We start from the raw sequence: 14122 nt of genomic DNA, 5'->3' as shown, positions 1-14122 counted from the left end.
GGCAATAACTGCAAACCACGGCTCAGAAGCGTTTTTATCACTGGAGCGAAATCCTTTTTTATTCTGGAGGAACAGCCTGGCCAGCCCTTGCCTTCGCTTTGCTTTCAGACATGCCGCTGGGCTGCCACTCTCTGCCCCGTGTGTTTTCCCGAGCTCCTTGAATCACCGTTTTCTTCCTTTTCGCTTCAACTTCTCCGCTCAGCGTTAGCCACCGCTTTGCTACTGTCAACAACTGTTCTGCCTGCTAGATGGCACTGGACACCCACTGGCGTCGGGACCGAAGGCAGGTGGCACTGGAGAGCTGTGAGGGCACACGGCCACGCTTCGGTCGTTATTCTATTTACTTTCTGCAGTGGCATTTTCTCTGCTCATATTTCTTCATTCCCCATCCACAGCACGACTTGCCACTACATCCATTCTACCCACGTCCTCTTCCTGTTTTACGATGAGTATAAAGTTGCTATTAGCATGGCTACAAAGGACAGGAGGTGCTCCTGAATCCATCAGTTGGTCAAAAATGATTAAAACCAAACTGAAGCCCTGAAATTCCTCTGGGTTTCACCTTGATTTGAATCCAAGTATTTTGCCAGCAAGAACTTGGGGGTGCGTAATGCTAATTACACTTTTATGCCTGAAAGCAGCATTACAAAGCTATTTGTGAATGGATACCGAGGGCTAACACACAAGGATGGCATGGCGTTTCCGTGTTCTTTGAATTCTGTTCTGAATTCACTTTATGCTGTTAGGACAAAAATCTTTTCTTCATAGCTACCATAGACTGATAGTATTCAATATATTCATCAACACACTGGACTGGGAAGTTGAAGCTTTTATTTGTGGCTGCAGAGCACCCAGCATGATCCACTACTGAGTCCTGACTGTGCCCTTTTAAAATAAATGTTGAAAAAAAAACCAGTCAAGCCAATTTTGGAAACAAAACTAAGCTCAAGCATCTGGCTGGAACCAGAAGTGCCTCTTCCTTCGAAGTATCCATGAGCTCCAAACACCCTTCCCATCCATTGTGCCACCACATCTGCAAACAGAAGGCCACCGTTGCCTTTGTAGTCTGGTCTTTCAGCTGCGAATGCCGCTCTCCGTGCCGCAGGAGGCATTTGCTTTTCATGGGCACAGGTTTCACCCGGTGCTAGGCATGCCCACAGTGGGTGTGATTTCCTGGAACTTGAGGGTGTACCCTCTGTTTGGATGGCAAGTTCCCTGGCTGAGGTTGCTTGGAGACACTGTAGGTATCATGGTATCTCCCTTGCATGCCTGTAGATGTTTTCCAGGTAGGTGTGGTCATACTTCTACTTGGCTCATCAGATTCTCCGCAGATGTCCACGGTTCTAGTGACAGCGCCAGGTCTAGCTTTCTCATTAATTCTTTTTCAACCTTATAATTATCATGTGTGTATGAAGCTGAACGCAGTGTTGCATCCTACCATATCATTTCCAGGTGCCAGACACCTAATTTCTCCTTTTTTTTTTTTTTTTGTCTTCACTGAGACATTTCCTCCATTTCCTTAGGGATGCTCGGGAATTGATTGTCCCCAGACTCGAAAGGATTCAAATAAAAGTAAAGCTTTTTGCACACCAGCTCCAGCAAATCTTGTGGTGGGATTTAGGGATGTTTCTCCTCTTCCTCCCAACCTTCTTCACTCTGTTCACTCTCAGAGGTTACCATCTGCATAGCAAAGTTGGCACACAGACTGAAATGCTTATGCTTCAAGCCATTCCTGCGCAAAGCCTGGCACCTTTGTTCAGATGTCTGATGAAAGTGGGTTTGAACTAAGATGTGGGTCTGTGAACTGGCAGGGACACACAGACTGTTCTGCTGACTCTGTTTCTGGGGCGGTAAGCTTCTGGGGAAGGAAGGAAGGCTGAGGGCAGGCAGTGGCATTGTTGAGGTCTTGAAATGACACACAGATTCACAAAAGAGAGTCTTTCTAAACCCAACTGTCTAAACCAGCCTGAAATAACTCCAGGATGCATTTTGTTTCCCTGTTTAGGTAACACGGTGCAAGGACTTCTGTTTATTTGCCTACCAATTCCTCTTGCACAGCATGAAGCAAATGGCTACCTACACCTCCCTGGCTATTTGCAAGGCCGCTCAGCTTTAAAATACAGCTAGGAGCAGCACCACCAATCTTAAATTAGCTTTCCCGGTGGGGGAAGAGTCTTGAATTGATCCTTATCTACTTCACTGGGTCTTGTGCTGACAGTCAGGTTTGCTGTTCTCACTGCGGTTAAAGTGTTCTGCTCTTTATGGGGTGTACTGTGAACAAACCACCAGTCCAGACCTTTCTGATACGGCTGTTGTGATCTGTCTTATCTTTATTTGCTCCTCGAGCCACTTTGGTAGGGCTGAAGAAACCATCTCCTGCAAAAACACTTTGAACTCTGGATGAGCAACTAAAAAATATCTTCATTATCGGAGGAGAGCTTAGGCTGCAGCTGGGATACAGCTGAGGTGTAGGCAAGCTGCAGAGATCTGCACAGGAAGTGGCCGAGAGCCGCTGGTGTTGGAGCTGTGAGGGAATTCTTAGAGCTGTGCTAAATGGTAGGCTCAGCTTCACTAATGAATCACCTTGCTCAGGCTGCACGGAGTTTTGGTTATGGGTGGCAGGGGTGGCACACAAGAAAAAAGAATGTCATTTCACGCTCGCAGCTAATACATTGATTCTTACGTGGGACGGCGGAAGAGCTCTTGTGCATAATTACTATAAAAACGTTTATATGCATTGCTCCTGTATTACAGATTAACTAGCTACTGTCTTTATAACACTGAAGGGGAGAAGAGGAACAAAGGTACAATTCAGATTTCTGCACAGTTGTACTTCGTGGCAATGGTCAGTAGTAAAATTAAAATGCTATCAGTTCACTTAACATTTTACAAAATATTTTGAGCTGGCAAGCCGTGCACATGCTTGGTGTAAGCATCTGGACAGCCTGTGCTTGCTCAGTGTGATTACCGGTGTGCTTAAAGTTAAGCGTGCATGAAAGTCTTTGCAGGACCAGGGATGCAAAATACAAATAACTCCTCCCTCAATATACTTCTATTAGGTAAACTAACTGAAAAAAAACAGAACTTCAGTTTTCTACTAATTCTATAGGTGCAAAGGCCATGTCTTCATCTGTGTCACGGAGGGTACGAAACGCACTGTCAGACCTTAACAAATAGACAGGAGTGATAAAAAGCTAATATGCAAATTGCGTTACACACGAGCATGCTTTAATTTGTGTATAAAGCTCATTTAGGATTCCGATACACGTGCAAGTTATAATCTATAATTTCCCTTAACACACACTCGAGACCTCATCAGTGATGGGAGAAATAATCTTAATAAACGCCTTTTTCGCTGCTCAAAATCTGGGTGGGAGCCGCAGTATTTGGGCTGCTGTGAGCCAGTGGTCAGGCTCGGGGCTGGGTGTCGGGGTGTGGGTGGCAGGGAAGGGGGGCGGCTCGGGGTGGGGGAAGCCCTGGTCCCTCAGTGGGAATTACCCAGCTCCCGTCCCTCTCCCAGCCCTGCCGCTGCAACATTTATTGCAAAAGCAGGAAATTGCTTATTACTAAACTAGCTGGCAAGGGAGCGGGAGCCGATGCTGTTCCACACTGGCACAGCACTTGCTTAGCTGCTGCTTTCCCTGCCTCTCCTTGTTCCGCTCTTTCTTCTTCTTCTTCCCCCTCTTTCTCTCTCTCCTCTCTCTCTCTCCTCTTCTTTTTTTCATTTTGGCTTCTATTCAAATGTGGGTCAGGGGTGAGCGGCTCCCAACGTCACAAGCTTGCAAGATGGCGCTGGGAGGAAGGCTGTGAGATGAGGAACAGGCTGGTATAAACCGAGAGGACAGGAGAGGGAGAGGAGGAGGAGAGGGGCAGGGGAAGCCAAGCTGCTGCTCCAGATGCAATAAGAAGGTAACGCGGAGCGGGGCGCGGGCGCGGCCGGGGGCGCGGGGCCGCGCGTCCCGTTGGGGCCGGGGGCTGCCGGGCTCCGCGGTGCAGCCCAGCCCCGCTCCCCCGCTCTTTATCCGCCACCCTCGTTCTGTGCCCGGCTGCGCCGGGGCCACCCGGCAGAGCCGCTGGGGGGTGGCCCCTCGGTCCCTTTGCCCTGCGCTAGCCGGGCGGCAGTGCCCCGAAAGCAAAAAGAGGATTTTCTGTCCTCTGTGCCGTGCCCCCCAGCCCGGCCCCCCCCGGCTCTCCCAGCGCGCTGCCCCCGGAGCTTTGGGGTCGGGGCGTGCAGACGGTGGCCGCGGCGCCTGGCTGGGGATCGCCGCTGTTGGCTATTTGCTTGGAGCGGCTGGAAACTTTCCCCCTCCTCCCGTGCCATTTGTGTGTGTGTGGGGTGTGTGTGTGGGGTGTGTGTGTGTGTGTGTGTGTGTGTGCACGGGGGTGCGCTGCCCCTTCCCCGGCGGCGGGGGGCTCGGGGCGGGGGGGCCGCAGCTGCCGCCTGCCCGCCGGGGGTGCCCGGCAGCCCCGGAGCTGCCTTTTCCCCATCCCCACTCGTGCCTCGCAAGTGAGCTGTAATTTTTGTGTCTTTATTTTATTTTTTAACCACCACCACCACCACCCCCCCTCGAAGGGAGGGAACGGAGCCTCGGGATGCAGGGGGGGGGGGCGTGTTTGTGCTGGGGATCCGGCCGTATTGTGGAGGAGAGGGCAGGGAAGGGGCTCCCGGGACTCGCATCTCCTCCTTCCCCCTCCCCTGTCCCTCGGCGGGGCTGCAAGGCGACGGAGCCAGGCCGGCATCCCCCAGCCCCCTGCCCCTGCCCCACCGGGCACCCCCCGGCCCTGACGGCACCGCGGTGAACTTTTGCCCCGGCTCCCCCTTTCCCCGCCGCCCCCCTCGGCCGCTCGGGATGGCGGAGGGAAGGAGCCTCCGGCCCCGCTCTCGCTGCCCGTCGCTGCGGGTCTCTGGCTTTTGTTACGGCACCGGCTGGGATGCAATGGACGGAGCGCAGGAGCGCGCACCCTGCCCGCCCGGCTTTGTGCCCCGGAGGAAATGCACGCCCCCCGCCCCGCCAGCCAGGGCGCAGCGCCGTTCCAAAAAAAAATAACAATAAATAAATATTAAAAAAATAAATAAAAACGGTACGTCCGGGCCGGCAGCGCTGTGGCCGGGGCTCGCCCCGCGGTGACGCCGGAGCCGCGCTGCCCGGTCCCGTGTGAACGCGGCGCGGAGCGGGGCGCAGCCCGGCCGGGCTCCGCATCCCCGGGCGTGCCGGTGGCGGGGCGAGCCGGGCTTTTTGGTGGTGGTGGTGGTGGTGGTGGTGGTGTGCCGGCGTTTAAGAGAAAAGCAAAGCCTTGGGCGGGGAGATCGGGGGGGGGGGGGGGGGGGGGCGAGGCCGGGGGGTGCACGGCCCCCTGCGCGGTGCGCGGCCCGGCTGCGAGCCCCGCGGTGCCCGCAGCGCCCTGCTTGCTCCCGGCCCCTTTTGTACGGGGCGAGAGCCGGCGGCGAGAAGTCAATAATTGACCCGGGCTTGGCCGCGGCCCAGGTGGCAGTGGGCACAGCGGCGAGCGGGCGGCTCTCGGCGCGCCCCCCGCGCCCCCCGTTATCGCGGCCGCCAGCTGCGCTCCGCCCGGCCCCGCGGCGCGATCGGGCGCGGGGCTTTGGGTGCCCTGCAAACTTTGCCGCCGCCACAGCCGCAGCTTTTGGAGAACTCGGCTCGCCCCCGGCGGGCCGCCAGGCTCGTAACTTCACGCTCGGTATCCGCGAGTCGGGAGGGCGTATATAGCGCGGCAGCAAATTAATGAATTGTCTGAGGAAGCGAGGGGTTTAGCGGTGGGTGCTGCGACCGCCCTGGCTGGTGCTTAGCTGTTAGAGCGGGTCTGATTGAGCAGCCACAAGGCAGAGGGAAGAGCATCAAAATTGCATTCTGCTAATAAACTGTCCTTTGACCAAAACTGGTTTAAATTTATTGCGGAATGCTGTTTATATTTGAATGGCTTCCATGTTTTTCCACAAATGAAAGGGGAAAACAATATGCAATAGTCACTTTCGTTGGAAAATGTCAGAGCTGCGAGCAGATGTTTGCTATGCTTGATAAATACAGTGTATAAACAACTAGTATTTCAGGATGACTTATTACTATTTTTTATGACTCAGAACTATTGTATATGCTACAGCAGCTCTGGAGAGAAAGCTGTAAATGGCTCCTTAGGATTTCACAGCAAATCTACATGGAGAAAATGACATATGGAAAGAAAATTGACTTATTTCCACAACTGCAAGTGGCCTCCTTTTTGCGCCTTTTCATTAGCAATCTAATCCTAAAAGCATTAGGAGCAATTATTTGCAGTGGTGCCTGACATTCTAGGTCTAATTATTTAAATCAGTTTAACTTTTGATGGTTGACCCATCAGGTCAAATCTGTGTGCCCTTTGTTATATTTATTTAAAAAAAAAAAAAAAAAAAGGAGGGGAGGGGGGTCTTCAAACTTGCCACCTGCCACTGACATATCATTTTAGCTCCGGAGGAGATCAGCATTAAGAATAAGCAACCTCTTACATTTGTTACTTTCCATTCTAACACGGGTAAGGAAACCCTACATGAGCGCCGTGCTCTTTTGCATCTAAAATGCATTGCTTAATCACGGCAGACTTGTGTGGCTGGAGGGGTGCAAGCAGGAGGAATGGGAGAATCTGAGGATACAGCAGGTTTTTCTTATGTCACGCTTCCTAATCTATGTGAAATGCAGATGAGGCACAGATACATAAAAGGGATGATTTTTCAGTGTTTGGGGAAAATGCTTCTGCCAAGGAGCTGGGTGAGCTCTAAATCTTTAATGCATAAAGACATAGCTCATGTTAGTATTCACATACGTTGCTGGGCAGAATGACTTATGGATGTATAGATAGTAATAAGTATGGCAAGATGCTTCGAGCACTTGGTGTCACGTGGTGTGTCCTGGTGTCAGTGCTGAATTGTTTGGCAGAAGCCAATGTGTGACAAGGGGTGGGGGAGAGAGAAAGAAAGAGGAGGTGGGAGGCCTTATTCCGGAAGGGTACATGATCAGTTCACTTTGGTTGGCTGTTTAGAACAACTGGAACAGAACCTGATGTTAGTCAGTTTGGCTGTGTCATGGATTGAAACTCCCTAACACTGCTACTGTAGCCCCAAACTGGGGGTCGCAGTACAAGATTTGAAGTTGTAAATGGTAGATCTTGCAATGAGAGTTCTTATTTTCTAGCACCTTTACAGCTCACAGTAACTAAGAACTGTCAGACATAAACTGCATGTTGTGCATTCCTTTGACCTTGTACAGAAAATAGTGCACGGCTACACGGCTGTTTTTTGAGCTCTTGCTACCTTCTTTGATGACAGATGTAGGGAAACAGGATAAGGTTTGAAAACTGAAGTACATTTGCCTTGTATCAGACCTCCTGTATGTGCTAACTGCGGTGTTTAACCCTCATATCCAGTGTGATGAACACAACGTAGCTTGAAAGACAGAAGGTGTTGGCATTAGGAGGTTGTTGTGTTTTTTCTACAGAAAACCACCCCTCAAGCCCCCTAACCAAATCATCTTGATCAAGTGTAAGAACAGAGCTGCTGTCCCTGACAGCATCACTGGAAGAATGTCGCCACAAAGTAGCATTTTGGTGTAGCAGCAAATGTGGTCTTGGAGTAAAATCGAAGACATTTGTGACATAGCCCCTGTACTGGCGACACGGTGACGGGCAAAGCTCAGTGGGAAGGAGAACCATTTCAGCATCAGTGGACATGCCTACCCTGCTGGGCTTGGAGAAAAATTAACAGGGCTCAGCTGTGGAATTATAACAGAGTCCTGACCCACCCATAATATCTTTTAAAAATAAATATGATTTTGCCTTTGGTTTGGTGTGGATTGAACCACGAAGGCTGCTTAAATTGGTTTTAATCTTGCTGTAGTATCAGGGACAAGGACAATGTATTGTAATAGTGATTTCAGTTTGCTGCGCTGCAGCTCACTGGCAAAGCAACTGTAGTGGTTTGTTTAGATTTTTTTTTTTTTTAATCAGCTGTCACAGTGTGCTCACTCCTCTCAAAACCAGCAGAAACAATGTAAAGAAACGTTCCTGAGAGTTGTATTTTCTCGTTCAGTTAGCATCTCCAGCTTCCAACAGAATGCCAATTTTGTGCTGGGTTTCTTTCCTTGAAGTGTGTGAGTATTACGAGCTAGCTGTCCAAACATGTAAGTTACTCACACTTCTTGTTTGTAATTCCTGGAAAGAAAATTCACCCTCCAGTGCTGGCTCCCGCAAAACAAGGAAGAAACGAAACGGTGAGGTCAATCCTGAATTTTAAGCTGATATTAAAGGGATTGTTACAGTAGCTGTACGAAGGCGGCTACAACACCGCAATAGCTGTACCTGCTGTAAGTGACAGGTGGGAGAAGTTTTGTTCTTTTTCATCTGTGTCTGGATGACGGCCCAGTGCTGGCCACAAACTGCAATCCAGGATTAATCCTCACATAGTGTTTTCTTTCTATATATCAGATTTCTCATTTTGTTAATAAGCACAGCCTAGCATGCACTTCAAGTCAGCTGTTCTGGAGTGGAAGCAACAGGGTTGTGCATTATTGAAATGACGGCTCGAAGCTTTCCTAGAGACCGTTGTGTCTGACCAGGGCAGGGCGGAGGGTGATCCTTGTAATCACAGATCCTAAACAGGCATTCTGGTTACTGGTTTTACTTAATGGAAAGGGGTGGGGAAGAGTGTATCCAGGATTACATATGCAGTGTATCACATTTTCTTGTACACTGAAGGATCTGGAGAGGCTAAAGAGTATCTTTTACACTGAAAGCTCAAGTGGACATTCAGAAATGGACCTATGGTGGGAAATGGTTGTCAGCAATATGCTTCCTTCAGCGTGGGCTTATTGCTAATGTAGAGAGGACAAAACTGCTTGGTTCTGCTCCAGAAGACACACTGCAACGTGCACAGACAGCTAAGCTGGGAGGTGAAGGGTCCCAGTCTTCAGCAGACAATTAGAAGAGTTTATAGAAGTGTAGGGAGCTTCGTGCTCACAACAGTCATCAGGGGCTGCTTTCCTAATAAAAATGGCCCTGAAAATAGGATATAGTTGCTTCTCCTGTAAAACTTTCTGAGAGATCTATGCGGGAACTAGGAACAATTCCCTCCTGTACTTGCAGTTTTAGATACTGGATGGAAAAACTTGCCAGTGGTGTCCTCACTCAGGTTCTGGATGGGACGTAGAAAGCATTTCACTTCAGTATGCTGGCCCGAGGCATTAACTGTCCTTTGGTCTCTTGGGTAAAGGAAAAGGGGGTAGCTTTCAATAATATATGTTTGCCCTATCCACTCCCTTCCCCCGCTGAACCAAGTAATACGCCAGATGAAATTGTCTTGAGATCAGTTTTTTGCCGTGGGTTTAAATGAGACACAGCAGGCTAACTGGGGAAGAAGCCTCAGATGGCAAACAACCTCGCTACGTTCTTGATACTGCGCTAGTCCCATTTATACATGGACTGGTTTAAGATGACAGAGGTGTACAGCAGATTTCTTCTGATAAATGTCTGATCATTCCCTATTGTATAAGAAAGGATTCAGTGTGTGGATTCAGTTTTCTGGGAGTCACATAAAGACGCTGCCATGTAGGACTCCACTTACAGTGTTTCTGTCTGCTGTCAAGATGCCAGCAGTCAGTTTGACAGTTTGGAGGTCTTCTCTTGTCCGATAAAGAACAGAATAGAGTGATTTGCATTGCCAATTTTAACTGTGCATTGACACCAGCCAACAAGAAACCTTATTTTAAAGCTCGCTTGCTTGCCTATATAGTGAATACTCTCCAGTGGACAGACTGGATCTCACTGGTTTGTATCTATTAAAGCATGTGGACATACAACTAAACAAAACATACCATTAAAGTAAATTTGGCATTGTTTTCTGTTAAGCAGGAAGATGGGGCTTAACACATTCAAGATATGATTTGACATGCAAATCAGAAGCAAAAATAATTTACTGTGTTATTGTTTCTGATAAATATATCAAGCAACTTCTATAGCATTGATTTCAATTAATGCTAAAACTGAGTATTTTGAAGTGCTAAATTAAAAATAATATTTGGAAAATGCTTTCTTATTGAAATACTTTCTGATGACCTCCTAAGATCCCTTCCTATGTGACTTATTCTGTGATTCTTATTCAGCTCCATTTTAAATGCAAAACAAATGAAATGTTCTTTGAGCAAAAGGGAATTCATTATTTTCTAGCTATGCGGCTTTTTTACGAGTTTAGAGCTAGCAGATACTAGTCTCTACCACCTAGTTTTAATTTAGAAGGAAGCAAGCCTTCCTGCCCTTCTGCCCTTCCCCTAATCTCAACTGCTTTCTCCAGTCTGAAAGAACTAGGTATGGAACTAAAAGTAAACTGGAAGAAAGCATCCCCTCTCTCCCTTTACAAGCGGGTACTGATGCAGAAGGTTAGTTAAGTGCCCAGAATTTGATGAAACAATAACGTAGTGGCTTTCTCTGTGTAGGAACTGGAAAGAACTTTCCTCAGAACTTCACTAGCAAACACATACAATTGAAGACCATCGTTTTTTTAAACAAGAGGTATTTAAAAGTATGTTTGAAGTTATGCCAGAGTATAGTGAGACTTGAACTCGGGCTGTTTTTATATAATGCTCTTTCCCCTACCTCTGGAAGGGTGAGTTGCTTTGTTGTTTTTCTCAGTTTCTGTTCACCCTTATATAGAGTATTCAGAATGGTCCTCATGTGGAACTTTTTGCATCAAACTTCTTAAGTCCTTGAAAAAGGCTCTTTGTTCATTTTCTAGGCAGTTCAAATGCTCTTTGATAATGTGATATTAATGACATGATCATGCTCAGTCTTCAAAGAAAAACGTGGATGTCCTCCTAGGCAGAAAAATATCTACCCAAGTCGTATATGGCAGGGAATCCACTAAAAAATACAAATGGGCATGTACGTCTGTGAAGTGTACACAGCCAGGACTGAAGTACCAAAACACTAACAAAAAGGATTTTGGGGGTGAGAGTGATAGCTGTCTTGTACTTCAGATATCATCAGAGTGGTATTTGGCTGGGACCGTTTTAAAAGGAACTTGAGACTTGAGAAGTATTTTACCCTGAAAACTTGGTGTTAGGTACTTACTGTTATGAATTGGTGCAGTGCTTGTACATATGCACACATTTACTTCTGGGTGAGCTGTAGTCTAGGGAACTCTGGGTTCAGTTTGTATCACTGATTTAAATCTTCCATGCTATGGTCATAAAGGAAGTTAAGCAACTTAAGTTTTCTGCATGTTTAAAGTATGGAGAATACAATGTTCTTGGTTTGTCTTGTGTATTTATCTTATGAATGCTCATCATATTTAAATGTTTGCACAACGGGACCCTGACCTTAGCAGGGGCTGTAAATGCTGTCATGGTACACATAATTCTAATCAAGCTTCAGAATGGTGAAGTTGCCAAAGGACTAACTAACACTACGGTATGCTGCAAAACTCATAGTGGGCAAGGAAGAATAGAAGAGATCGCTCTCCTGTCTTTCAGATACGCTACCTTTCTTACTGTACTTTCTCCAACAATGTTTTTAAAATTGTTATGAAAATTGAAACAAGCCAGGTATAGCATTCCCCTGCAGGTTTTTTTTGGGGGGGGAGGTCTGTTTTGCACTGCCAGTCTCTTCCTGGAAATAAGTAAGTCATTCTAAATAATCCCCTTCAGGATGCGCTGAGCAGCAGCTTTTATTTTTTTGTCTTTCCTCCTTGGGTTGCATGGTGCAGTGCCAGCATACAGCGTGACGCAACCGTCTTGGAAATTCTTGGAAAAGCACTTCCGCTTGCTCTAGGTAAAAATTGTATTGGCAGCAAAACTGCCTCTGCTGTTTACAAGTTGGCAGCATTCTTAAGTGAACTCCAAAAAGAGCAGTTAAATGTATGTGGTTCTGCATACCCATCCAAGATGCAGAGGTGTTTGAGACTGTTGGCCTGTTATTATGGGTGGTGCCTCTGGAAAGGGAATGTCTCAAGTATTTCCCCAAGTGTGGACTTCTTTTTAGTAGCCGTAGACAGCTGGCTTGTCCCAGTTTTGCTGGGTCTTCCACTTTCTGGTTGTTCATTTTAAGTGACTGGTGTAATTGCCATAGTGATATTACTTAGCTCCTAAGCAAGGGAGAAAGTCACCTGAGCGAGGGGAGAGGGCTGTTAGCCCTTATCTTCGTTCTGACATCAGTATTGCTATGTCTAAAACAAAGACGTGAGCATGAGAACCTGTCTGCTACTGATTTGATTCTGGAAAAATCATTTCATCTGTCTGTACCTCTCCATCGCTACCTGTGTAAGGACATGATATTTTGAAGATGGGCTGAGTTTCCATTAGCATTTAATCATCAGTAAATAACAGTAGTAGCCGCTATTGTCTAATAATTCACCCTGCTAATGGTACACGAGGATATCGCGCTGAATGCTGTGCTAATAATTCAGTGACTTGTAAGAGGAAGCAAATGCACAGAACACCAGCACACTTAATTGTGCTGCAGTAGTGGAAACCACACTGTTATTTAAAAGCAGTGTGACGGTATAACTAACAACAGAGGACAGTCATGGAAGTCAAATATATTTTAAGGGTCTTGCTGGAAGAGTGATAATTGGAGCATGGAGTTAAAGCATTTACCTAACCAGCAAAGAGATCCTTTCCACCCTAGGATCTCAAAAGGCTTTCCTAATTGGTGAACTATGCTTCACAGTTCTACCTCTGGTATCTTCATGTAACGATGCTGTGTCCAGCGTTTTTGAGATGTTTTTTATGACTTTCTGAAAGCTCCACAAGGGTTCTCCCTTAGCAGAGCAGAAGGCATGGCCATAGCCAGACAAACCAGCTTCCACTCCCAGCAGATGCAGCAAATGGCTGATTAAGCACTCCAGTTTCTCATTTGTAATAAACAAACAAAATCTCCCTTTCCCTTCCAAATTTTGAGGTTCACATGAAATGGGACCGGGGCTATGTGACACCACCTGTACTATTTCAAGAGATTTATTTATCAGTAGTTTTCAACCTAAAACCCAGAGTATCTAATACCATATGCCAGAGGCTTGGGATGTTCCCCAGCCCTGAACTGGTTGGACTAGAAAGGGGGAAAGGAGTCCAGGTGAGTCCAAGCAAATTTCCATGTGCATCTACTCTGATATTATTCCGAATATTTGCCTATTTGTGCTTGCTTCCTCCATGGTTACACACGGACCCGTGCTACCTCTGTGTTTGTCTGCAGCAGCTTGGGTTGCATCCCCACCAAAAAGCAAGCAAGCAACCAACAAAAACAACAGAAAACCCAAACCCGAAGAAACAACAAGAACCCAAGCAACAAACAAACATACAAACCAACCAAACCCCTCCAAGAGCCACCCTGAGCCTAGCTGGAGCACAAGGCAAACACAGCCCTTCCTGAGGCGGAGGGGAGGCTGCTTCCCTACAATGGCTTTGACCATCAGAAGCGGTGCGTGGGAGGGTATCTGACAGCGCTGGGGCTGTGCATTGACTGGCTGGGGTCACGTTTTTGTAAGTGAGAAGGTAGCAGCTGTCCTTTGTGGCATGCAGGACGCAGCATTTCAGGGGAAGTTGGGGATTTTTTTCCATACGAACTGCTCCACGCTGTGCCACGCTGCTGTCCCACCCCCTCCCCCTTGTCTGCTTTTGGGGGGAAGGGGCTGTGTGCCCAGCAGGAACGCCAGCGCTGGCATGGCGAGAGGAGTCTGCCTCTGCTAAGCTTACACAGACCGAAGGCTAACCGGGCACGTCTGTGGCTTTAATTTTGGATTTGGTTCCCAGTTCTTTTAAATCTACAGGGAAGAAAGGATGGCAGCATCTGAAGTGGAGCCAGTACAATGCCAGGGTGTGGGATTTCTGTAATTCAGTGCTTGTCTGGTTACGTTTTAGCAAAATGCTTGAAATTAAAGAAGTGGAGCGGTAATACGAACATGGTGGTTTTGCAATAAAACAAAATAATGAACAGCGCAAACTGGTTGTTGGTCAGATCGCAGTCTTCAGGGGAAACTGTCTCTAATAGATGTCACTGTAAGGGTAATGCTGCACTTGGCACCAAAAATTAGATTTAATGCCATAAATGGAGATAAAGCACGTTGCAGCTGACAATACACTTCCAGACCATG

The 14122-nt window shown here is 47.5% G+C and overlaps 1 protein-coding gene across 3 annotated transcripts in view; it reads left to right on the top strand.

Annotated features, from left to right (window-relative positions):
* The first annotated feature begins 3490 nt into the window (after positions 1-3490).
* Positions 3491-14122, top strand: part of HIC2 (HIC ZBTB transcriptional repressor 2) — a 73442-nt gene continuing 62810 nt past the window's right edge. For 2 of the 3 annotated variants that reach the window (XM_035340707.1, XM_035340708.1), the window contains exon 1: positions 3493-3909. The gene's annotated coding sequence lies outside the window, so the exon portion shown is untranslated. Of the gene's footprint in view, positions 3910-14122 lie in introns of all 3 variants that reach the window. The other variant, XM_035340709.1, reaches the window with a different exon arrangement.

The sequence above is a fragment of the Oxyura jamaicensis genome, chromosome 15, assembly GCF_011077185.1.
Source record: "Oxyura jamaicensis isolate SHBP4307 breed ruddy duck chromosome 15, BPBGC_Ojam_1.0, whole genome shotgun sequence".
In the NCBI taxonomy this organism is placed as follows: domain Eukaryota; kingdom Metazoa; phylum Chordata; class Aves; order Anseriformes; family Anatidae; genus Oxyura; species Oxyura jamaicensis.
Note: the sequence above shows the minus strand (reverse complement) of the source record. Positions and strands in the feature narration are given on the sequence as shown.